This window comes from Festucalex cinctus, chromosome 4 (genome assembly GCF_051991245.1).
Source record: "Festucalex cinctus isolate MCC-2025b chromosome 4, RoL_Fcin_1.0, whole genome shotgun sequence".
NCBI lineage: Eukaryota > Metazoa > Chordata > Actinopteri > Syngnathiformes > Syngnathidae > Festucalex > Festucalex cinctus.
In genome coordinates, this window is record NC_135414.1 from 30,146,711 (window position 1) to 30,157,973 (window position 11,263).

The window sequence follows — 11,263 nt, forward strand, 5'->3', positions numbered from 1 at the left end:
TCTTTGGTTAAGTTTTGGAAGGGCTTAAAATGTCGTCATGTAACCCCTTTAAGGTCAGCTTGCGACCCCAACAAGGAAGAGCGCTTTGAGAAAATGGAGGCTGCCTTTTAACGACGAGGCGTCTTCATGTAAAATTGCCCGTCGGTAGCCCATATGTATCATGTCGGCACGCCATTGTGGCGAGCACGATGGAAGCCGCAATGAGCAATTCCCCTGCACGAGCCGCAGCACAAAATGTCCACCGCGCAAAATGAAACTCCGAGCCGGTGGCTGATGGGATATTTATCCCGTCCTCCCCTTCGTTTTTTTTTTTTTTTTTTTTTTTAAATCTCTTCTCTTCCCTCAGCACACTTTTTCCATCAGTGACACTCTCTTTCACTTGAGCGACAGCAACGTGCGGCGCTCACCTCTCAGATGGCGTGTCAGCCTTTTCCCATTCAAGGCGCGCACCTTTGGGGACTCGGCTGGAATTAAACGGCGCTAACGCAAAAGCTTCCCTTTCCAACACAGACAGATGCGAGTGGAAGACACGTTTTGCAAAATGATGCTCCACCGCCACCTTGTTTGGAATTTACATTTGTTTATTTTGCAACTTGGTGACTTTTTGGATTTTGTACTATTTTATTTTATTATTTTATTTTTTTACCCCCTCTTGTACGATTGCAGCAAAATTTGCCCTTGAAGAAGAAGAAGAGAAGAAAAAAAAGAGGCCAAAACGCACAACGTGCTCGCTGAATTGAAGTCCAGCGTGACGTCACGTTGAGGGTGCTGTCGAGTGCCTGCGGTAGATAAAACGAGCAGCGTGTTGACGTCTTGAACGTTCGTCTCTTGCTCACCTTCCCATCGACAGGAAGTCGCATCGAGCGGAGCCAATCGAACCGAGGGAGGCGGGCAGGGGCGGGGCGAACGTCCAGCGGAGTCATCAAGCGCGCGCCTGTCTGTCTGTCTGTCTGTCTGTCTGTCTGTCTGTGTGCAGCACTAATCAATGACGCCTCGCAAAGCAGGTGACTGCTTTGTAGGCAAGGTCACGAGCGGCTTTCTATGAGAGCAAATGAAAAGAAAAGTGAAACATTCGTGAAAAGGAACGAGAGGAGTCATGTTGTTTCACAGCTAATATTTATTTTGTCTATTTTCTGAACATTATTTTCCAAATATTTTTATATATTTATTTCAAGCAGAGCCACTCCATGGAGTCTTCTCAAGCTCGTATATTGCGATATTTGTAGTTAATATACAGCCACTGTAATGGCTCCATTGTTCATGACTTGTTGAGCAATTACTTGGCAGGCCACTAGGGGGAGCGCCTCATACGAGTGGTGGGGAAATGTACGCAAGTCTTCAGGCGAAGAAGACTCATGAGCTGACTTTTACTTGTGGAAGACGTTTATCTGTCCAGCAACGGACTCCGTTTTGCAGACGTTTCTATGCAAATATGTGTGTTATATATACAATTTAACGTTTTAAAACATATTTTATGTGTCGACTTTTTGAAGCACATAATTTCTGAGGAATATTAATGTTGATTTAATATTTAAGTAATTTTATTTATTTACTTGTGATTGTGTCAGTTTAGAAAATGAAACAATTGACTATTTAACTGACTGAACCCTACTATTCTTGGTCAAATATTTGTCTACTTTTCTTGCATCTTTTGATTTTTGAATAATATTTTTGTATCATTTTTTCCCCCCAAAATGTTCTTTTCTATGAATTTTTCAGTGACGCCTCAGGGAGCATATGACCTGTTGTAAGGCAAGGTCACCGGTGGCTTTCTAATGGGAGCGAGGCGGAAGGCACTTAGCACTGTATTTTCTTTGATCTGTCATTTGTTATTTGTGTAAGTTGTAACATTTTTGTATAATATGATGGTATTTTTGCTCCAAATTTTTTCCTCTATTTTGATATGTTACTGTATATGCTCTTTTTCTAGGCGGGTCATGGCAACGGCGTATTATTGTTTGGCCTTCGCCCCCTCGCATCACTGCGCAGACGGAGACTTGTGTTCATATCGCTGAAAAAGACAGTGACAAATCATCGTTGAGCTGCGCCGCTTACACTGAAGAACAACGTGATTGTCATATAAATGTAAATTCGCCTTCCCTTGTCTGACTCGAGTGACACCATTGACGAGTTGGTGCGTGCGCGCTTGCTGTCATGTTTAGGATGACAGATAGCGCCGCTCCGCTCCAACCCCGTCTTTGTATTATCATCCTGTAAACACTTTGCTTTTTGAAACGCTTTCATCAAATCAAACGCGACTGCAGCTGTGCTCCAATTCGAGGGCCGCATCCACCTGCTGCTGCTGCCGGCGGCCGCCATTTTATGCTACAGGATGCTTTGATTGAAATTTCATGGGCACGAAGTCTCAAAACATGACATAAAAACAAGGCTCGAACAAAGTGGTTTTGCATTGCAGTTCGCGAGGCAACATTTGCATTTTTGCGCAACATTGAATAGCAAAACTGAGAATTACAGATGTTTTTTCTTTTTCCCCCAATGATTGAACCACCAAGAGGATCCCAAAAAGCTTTGCTGGGCTGGATACACGCACGTCAGGTAGTCGGGGGTCAAAGCAAGCATCAGCTTGCTAGCTTGCGAGCTAGCTTAAGCTTGCTAGCTAGCAGAAGCGTCGACTGGCTACAAGTGCGTCTAAACACGTTGCTGAGTCGCTCCAAAGTCAGTTATCATTGTCTATATGACAGAGAAGAAGATACACTTCCGACAAGTATCATCACAAAAGGTTGACGAAGAAAGACTGAGTCACCATGCTACTTGCTAGAGCTAGCTAGCTAGCAGGAGCGTCGACTGGCTATAAGTTCGTCTAAACACGTTGCTGAGTCACTCTAAAGTCAGTTATCGCCTCTATGGCAGAGAAGAAGATACACTACCTACAAGTATCATCACAAAAGGTTGACGAAAAGGACTGAGTCATCATGCTACTTGCTAGAGCTAGCTAGCTAGCAGGAGCATCAACTGGCAAGTGCGTCTAAACACGTTGCTGAGTCACTCTAAAGTCAGTTATCGCCTCTATGGCAGAGAAGAAGATACACTTGCGACAAGTATCATCACAAAAGTTTGACGAAGAAAGACTGAGTCATCATGCTACTTGCTAGAGCTAGCTAGCTAGCAGGAGCATCAACTGGCAAGTGCGTCTAAACACGTTGCTGAGTCACTCTAAAGTCAGTTATCGCCTCTATGGCAGAGAAGAAGATACACTTCCTACAAGTATCATCACAAAAGGTTGACGAAAAGGACTGAGTCACCATGCTACTTGCTAGAGCTAGCTAGCTAGCAGGAGCGTCAACTGGCAAGTGCGTCTAAACACGTTGCTGAGTCACTCTAAAGTCAGTTATTGCCTCTATGGCAAAGAAGAAGATACACTTGCGACAAGTATCATCACAAAAGTTTGACGAAGAAAGACTGAGTCACCATGCTACTTGCTAGAGCTAGCTAGCTAGCAGGAGCATCGACTGGCTACAAGTTCGTCTAAACACGTTGCTGAGTCACTCTAAAGTCAGTTATCGCCTCTATGGCAGAGAAGAAGATACACTTCCTACAAGTATCATCACAAAAGTTTGACGAAGAAAGACTGAGTCACCATGCTACTTGCTAGAGCTAGCTAGCTAGCAGGAGCGTCAACTGGCAAGTGCGTCTAAACACGTTGCTGAGTCACTCTAAAGTCAGTTATCGCCTCTATGGCAGAGAAGAAGATACACTTCCTACAAGTATCATCACAAAAGGTTGACGAAGAAGGACTGAGTCACCATGCTACTTGTTAGAGCTAGCTAGCTAGCAGGAGTGTCGACTCAGGCTACAAGTGCGTTTAAACACATTGCTCAGTCAGTTATCGCCTCTATTGCAGAGAAGAAGATACACTTGTGAGATTATTATTGAGATTATTGGGGCATTCCGGAGCCGAATGGTGCCGCTACTAGCAGAAAGCAATTCTCGATTATGTGCTGGGGCTGCTTCGCTACATCCGGCACTCTGCAGTCCACCGTGTGTTGCTCGGTCCCAGTTTGTGTTCTTCAAATCCTTTGCTGCCTTGAATCCTTCCAATGAAATCTCCAGACTAGCAAAGTATTCCGTAGCTGTGATCTTTGAGAGTAAACGCTGACCTTGAGTCGGTCTTGCCAAGGGGTCCGGAGCCGCCGCCCCCCCCATGCACCGAGGTGAATAAGAGGCGCTGTCAACATGAGCGATGTGCTTGGGCGCGGTTTGTTCACAAGCACATCACTCTCCACGCGGACATTTGGGGAAAAAAGCAACAATTGTGAAACCGTATGAGATGTTTACGTTTGACATGGGTGCAAACGGGCGGTGGCCGCGTGACTTTTCATCCGGTCCATCACGAGACAACAGAGCCTTTTATCGCTTACCGGTGCGTGCGCTATTTGGCATTTGGCTCCAAACTTCCCTCGGGGGCCCACGCGGATGTTTATTCGAGGCGGGGTTGGCCAAACGGCGTTTAATTTAACTGCCGTATGCGCCTTTCACGCCGGCGTGGTAAGATATGGAGATTTACACGGGCGTTTGAGTCACTTCAAGCGCCGCTTTAAATCTCCACGGCGGCAAGAGAGTAGCAGCCCCTCGGAGAGCGCCGTAAAAGTCAAGAGTGCGGCGAAAATGGAAGCCCCGACGCCGCGGGAGGCAACATTACTCGTTGGATGACGTGCTATTAGAACCCGCATCACAGCGCACTTTATATGTTTATGCTAGGGAGTTCAGACCTTTTTTTTTTTTTTTTCAATATTTTTTTTACTCAAAAACATTTCGCTGTGGGAAAAGAATTGATTAAAAAAAGAAAAGGCTATAGAACTGATTTTTGAGCATTTCATAATTTCTAAAATTAAGATTTTTTTAATATGAAAAAAAAATGTTTTCTCAGAAGACAATGACTTTATCTTTAGCATTTTTTTTTACTCAAAAATATTTGGTTGTGGGAAAATAGAACATAGAACTGATTTTCGAGCATTTCAAAAATTCTTAAATTAACATATTTTTTTCTTAATATGAAAAAAAACCTTTTTCTCAGAAGACAATAACTTTATCTTTAGCATTTTTTTACTCCAAAATATTTGGCTGTGGGGAAAGAATTAGAACTGATTTTCGAGCATTTCAAAAATTCTAAAATTATGATTTTTTTTTTAAATATGAAAAAAAAAAAGAAACTTTTTCCTCAGAAGACAATGACTTTATCTTTAACATTTTTTGTACTCCAAAATATTTGGCTGTGGGGAAAGAATTCGAACATAGAACTGATTTTCAAGCATTTCAAAAATTCTAAAATTAACATTTTTTTTAATATGAAAAGAAAAACTTTTTCTCAGAAGACAATGACTTTATCTTTAGCATGAGTTAGTGTCACTATTACTTATTTCACAAATTAAATCACATACGGGAAAAAAAATCTTGTAATTTTCCTTTTATTTCATGAATTGTCACTGAATTTTAAAACATGATCATGCACAAAATTGTATATATATTTTTCTACTCAAATGGTAACTTTGTCCTTTATCCTCCTATAAATTACAACTTTACTTTCATAAAATTTTTCTTGGAAGCGATGAAACTAAAAGATGTTATTTCTCAAAGATTGCAATGGACAAAAAAAAAAAAAAAAAAAAAAAAGTCTTTTTCCCCCCCCCCCCCCCCCTCCCCTTTCTAATCGTGCAACTTATTTGGAAGAAATGTTTGTAATTTGAGTTTTTTCTTAAAAAAAATGCTACAATACCAGCTCGTGAACATCACATGACCAAACCCAGCAAACAGCTGAGCTGTGATTGGTCGTTAGCTGAACCCTGAGCTGTGATGTCATTTTCAGTCGACAGCAAGTGGCAAAATGGCCGCCCTCTGAGATGATGAATCTTGCTACCGAGTTCATGTTCCATAAATGCAATCTTAATCAGAATACCATGTTTAGAAATATTGTAAAGAAAATGCGTATTTATTGTATTTATTTATATGCGTATTTAAAACGTATTTATTTATTTATTTATTTATTTATTTTTATTTATTTTTTTAATGCTACTGCATACATAAGGCTTTAAATAGAGCTTCTGACATGAAGAGGTCGCTTTAAGCAATGGCAGTTATTACAAAAAGCGGCCAGCAGGTGGCATCAGTGTGATGATGCAACAAGCTCTTTTTGCCAGTGTTTTCAACAGGTTTGTGAATAATAATCAAACTTAGCTATATTCTAATGCTAATTGCTGCAAAATTGAAACTGATACAAATATGTTTTTTTTTTTCTTGATGTAAGAAGAGACTCTACTCTTTCTTTTTGTAGGTTCCATGTTTTTATAGCAAAAACAGAATATTCTGTGGACCTTTCAAAATCCGCCAAAATAATTTCAAATGGCCGTCCGGGGCTTGCTTGAATGCGTTTTCATGACTCTGTATTGATGTATGACATCCTAAATGTTGAGTTTGTTCAAGTTGCAACACTCAAGTGGCTCAAAGGTTCTCCTTTCCTGAGAATGTGACATAGTTGAGGTTTTGCAAACTATTGAAGTGTTTTGGATGTCTTCTGTCTTTCTTTCTTTCTTTCTTTCTTTCTTTCTTTGTTGACGTTGACTTCCGGTGACACCCGCAGCCTCTTTGGCTTCCACGCTGAAATGACGAATGGTGCCGCCTGTCAGCCAACATCTGTTCTCCTCCTTCAGGCTCGGCGACCCGGACTCACGCACGCCACCGCCCAAGATATCGCAACCATCACGGCAGAAGCGACACTTTTCATCCCCTCCAGCCGCATTTCTATCAACAACAACAATCGAGAAACTATTGATTTTGATGGCCTGATCCCTCCAAGGGCGACCACTTTTCATTTCGTTTGTTCTTGGGTGCAAAACCTGCTTGTCCTTTTGTTTGGTTTTTCTTGTATCGAATAGTTTGCGGGGCATTAACGAAAAAAAAAAAAATATATCACGCAGCATCACTTGTGGCTCTGAATCTCAAAACATTTTGGAGGCAAACGTTCTGCTCCATGTCAGAATTGTTGTTCTTTTTTTATGTTCTGGGGCTGCTTTGCTACATCTTAAACAACAACTTCTCATAATTTTATGAATATGTTTTGTAGACGTTGTTTTTTTTTTTAACATTACAATCTACATTGTCAGACGTTTACTCATACTTTACATCTTGTAGACACGTTCTCAGATAAAACAACTTTTAAGACAAACCGTAAAAGCATCATCAGATTTATATTTAAAAATCGTTAACAACATTAAAGCTGGGAAAATATATCATAATGAGACACATTTACTTTATTGTGCTAATAAGTACTCATTTGACATGTATTGTTGTTCATACTGATACAATGCCAATACATTCTACTGGGAAAAAAAAAGAAAGAAAAATGTTCAAAATGTTTGCTTTGTTTTTGTTTTGTTACCTTATTCTTTACTGCACAGCTGATATTTATGTTTATGTACAGTACTTTGTATACGGCAATGCCTGTTCTTAAAGCACTTTATAAATAAAGTTAAGTTATGTAACTTGTATTTTTACCGGAAAAAAAAGTAGTTATTTTATATTTAGGTTTTTTTTCCCAAAATTTTGAATTTTTCGTGTAAAGCTCTGACAACAACTTAAATGTTCATTTTTTTTCCTCATAATTGAAAGAATTCAGACACACTTGTAATTATTTTTTTAATAACTTCCTCATAATTGTCTGACTTGCTTTGTTCTAGAGCAATATGCTTTTTTTTCTATTATAATTATATACTATAATAATTATAATTTCTACTATTATTTTTCTACTATTATTAGTAGAATTTATCTAAAATTCTAACTTGTGATTTTTTTTTGTACATTATAGATTTATAGAAATTCTAAGACTTGTATGGATTTTTTTTTCACCAACAAAACATTCAATTGTATGACTTTCTTCTTTGAAATTCGTTGTAAATAATAATAATAATAATAATAATCACAATAATAAATATGGGGCTACAATTTTATTCACCAAAAAATGACACATTTTGCCTTATAATGAATTGAGAAAGATTATTTTAGAACTGAAGAAAAAAAATTCTGGTATTGATCTTTTCTAAAAACTTTTTTTTTTTTTTTTTTTTTTTAATAATATTAAAACTGTTTCCTCTGTATCATACTGTATTTCCCCCCCTCTAGTTGATGAACTTTTTTTTACATGTCTACAAGCATCACGAATGTTTGAATAAACCTTGTTATCGTTTCCTGTTGTGAATTTGTAGTTGTCAATTCCTCCGAGTGATGTCGTTGATCATCATTTTGTTTAACGTCTTTGTTTGCTCTCGTTTGATTTTCGACTGCCGCTTTCTTTCTTTCTTTCTTTCTTTCTTTCTTTCTTTCTTTCTTTCTTTCTTTCTTTCTTTCTTTCTTTCTTTCTTTCTTTCTTTCTTTATTTCCTCAGGTGATCAAAGATTTTTCATTTGGTTTGGTTTTGCTTTGCCGCTGCAGGTTTGTTGGCGTGTGACAAGCGCAGCCGAGCAGAAGGAAGTTGCAGCTGTCCCGTTGCATCAGTGCGTCTTATATTCTGCTTTTTATTTTTTATTTAATTTTTTTATAGGGCAGGAAAGACTTCATAGCCGCAAGGCTGAAACCTACGCCTTGTCATCCAAATACTCACACAATCGTTGTTACCTAACGAGCATAACACCAGTAAATAATGACCATCGTTTCAATTAGTAGAGAAGTTGCGTAATATTTTGTTTGCATGACGCTGCTGAGTAATGGCTGAAAAGCATAAAACATATTATGGAAGCAGTACTTTTTTTTTTGTATTTGTTGTATAATATTTGGGGGATTCTTTTTTTTTTTTTTTTCTTCTTTTTTTTCCAAAATATATTTGTATTTAGTTTTAATTTGTTTTATGCGTTTTTTTTTAATTTTATTTTTTTATTTTTATTTTTTTATTAATTTTCTGTGTCTGTTGTGTACTGAAAGGTTTGGATCCCAAATGCAGACACGAATAAGATTTTCTCCATTTATTCACATCAAGAGGCAGAAATTCAGAGACGCAGTACACAGGACAGACAGTTGGACGATAATCCGACAAACCGCACACAAAATTCCCAGACTGCGCCTACAGACAGTGAATCGTAAAGGACTAAAGAACGACATCACATCAGGTCCAGACCTCACCTAAAGGATTAAAGGTTGACATCGCGAACATCACGTTTTATAAACAGACACATAACAGGTCATGAACTCTGGCGCACGCAACCCACGCCATGACAGTGTATTTTTGGGGTTTGGGGTTTTTCTTCTGGATAATTTTGTATACAAAATTTTGTACACAAGTCAATATCAATCACAGCAATTAATTAAATTGAAAAATTTAAATCATAAATTCCAACAAAAGTTCTGCACTCATGCGAATTTGCAAATGCCAAAATGTGTTTGAACTCCCTGAAGATAGTGACAAATATATTTTTGCACAAACATTTTATGTGCGAGATACTAACAATGTATTTGTATGCAATTTCATCATCTTCCAAGTATTTCTTTTTTATTTGATCTTTTTTATTGAACATGTCGATAACAAATGAAAACATCCGTCTGCATGTGCCTTGCCGCTTCATTACGACAGCAACAACATCAACAAAAGTAAAAAACGGCACCCAACATGGCCGCCAAGCGCGGCGGCGTGACAAATGAAGGCGTCATAATGAGGCCAGGCTGATTGCGGGCGGGCGGGCCATCACGTCTGCACGCGTTTGCCTTCTCGGACAAATTAGCGAGCGAGCCGGTTGAAAGGAAGGCCGAGCTGCAGCGCTCTATTAGCAATAACAAGAGCCGCGCTTGCGATCGTAAACATGGAACGTCATTACATGATGCTCGCTCAAGATGCCTGTTACAGGAGAACTCTGAGTCTTGATTTGTTCATAAGCTGGATTGCGATGTGTTGCTAGACAAACTTCATTGGGCTCAATTTACTCAGTGGTTTAGCAACATTCCCCTGCAGGGGCCCCAAGCAAGAAGGGATTTGGTGCCCCGGCGGCCATTTGTACTATACATAGTGCATGATTTTAAAATCTGATATCTTCAAGAAACAATCACCATTAATTGTACTTCATTCAAGTGACTTGTTTTATTTGATTTTGTTTAACTTGAGCAAGAATCCTTCAAAGTGAGTCCGAGAACAGGAACATACAATTATTAATTACATGGTTGTCATAAAAAAAAAAAAAAAAGCCTTACTATACATGGACGTTTAAAAAAAAAAAAAAAAAAAAAAAAAAAAAAAGCCTTACTATACATGGTTATTAAAAAAATTGTATAAAAAAATCACACCTTACTATACATGGTCACTTAAAAAAACGCCTTACTATACATGGTTATCTTTTTTAAAATGCTTTATTATATATGGTCGTTTAAATAAATAAATAAATAAATAAAAAAAAAAAAAAAAAGCCTTACTATACATGGTCATCTTTTTAAAATGCTTTATTATATATGGTCGTTTAAAAAAAAAAGATTAAAAAAAAAAAAAAAAAAAAAAAGCCTTACTATACATGGTCATCTTTTTAAAATGCTTTATTATATATGGTCGTTTAAATAAAAAAGATTAAAAAAAATTTTAAAAAAAAAGCCTTACTATACATGGTCATCTTTTTAAAATGCTTTATTATATATGGTCGTTTAAAAAAAAAAAAAAAAAAGCCTTACTATACATGGTCATCTTTTCAAAATGCTTTATTATATATGGTCGTTTAAATAAAAAAATAAAGAAATAAATAAATTTAAAGAAAAAGCCTTACTATACATGGTAGTCTTTTCAAAATGCTTTATTATATATGGTCGTTTAAAAAAAAAAAAAAAAAAAAAAGCCTTACTATACATGGTTGATTAAAAAAAAAAAAATACGCCTTACTAGTACTATACATGGTTTTCTTAATAATAATTAAAAAAAAAACAACCTTATATATAATTGACAAAAGTTAATAATAATAATATATATATATATATATGGCACGGTAGTCGAGTGGTTAGCACGTCCGCTTCCCAGTTCTGAGGTCTCCGGTTCGAGTCCAGGCTCGGACCTTCCTGGGTGGAGTTTGCATGTTCTCCCCGTGCCCGCGTGGGTCTTCTCCGGGTACTCCGGTCTCCTCCCACATTCCAAAGACATGCATGGCAGGTTCATTGGGCGCTCGGAATTGTCCCTAGGTGTGCGTGTGAGTGTGGATGGTTGTTCGTCTCTGTGTGCCCCGTGATTGGCTGGCAACCGTTCCAGGGTGTCCCCCGCCTACTGCCCAGAGCCAGCTGAGATAGGCGCCAG

The 11,263-nt window shown here is 38.2% G+C and overlaps 1 long non-coding RNA gene across 1 annotated transcript; it reads left to right on the top strand.

Annotated features, from left to right (window-relative positions):
• Positions 1–1,988: 1,988 nt before the first annotated feature.
• On the top strand, positions 1,989–8,209 carry LOC144017288 (uncharacterized). Its single transcript, XR_013283154.1, has 2 exons — positions 1,989–2,085; positions 6,666–8,209. It is a non-coding gene; the product is annotated as an uncharacterized LOC144017288 (long non-coding RNA).
• Positions 8,210–11,263: the final 3,054 nt, after the last annotated feature.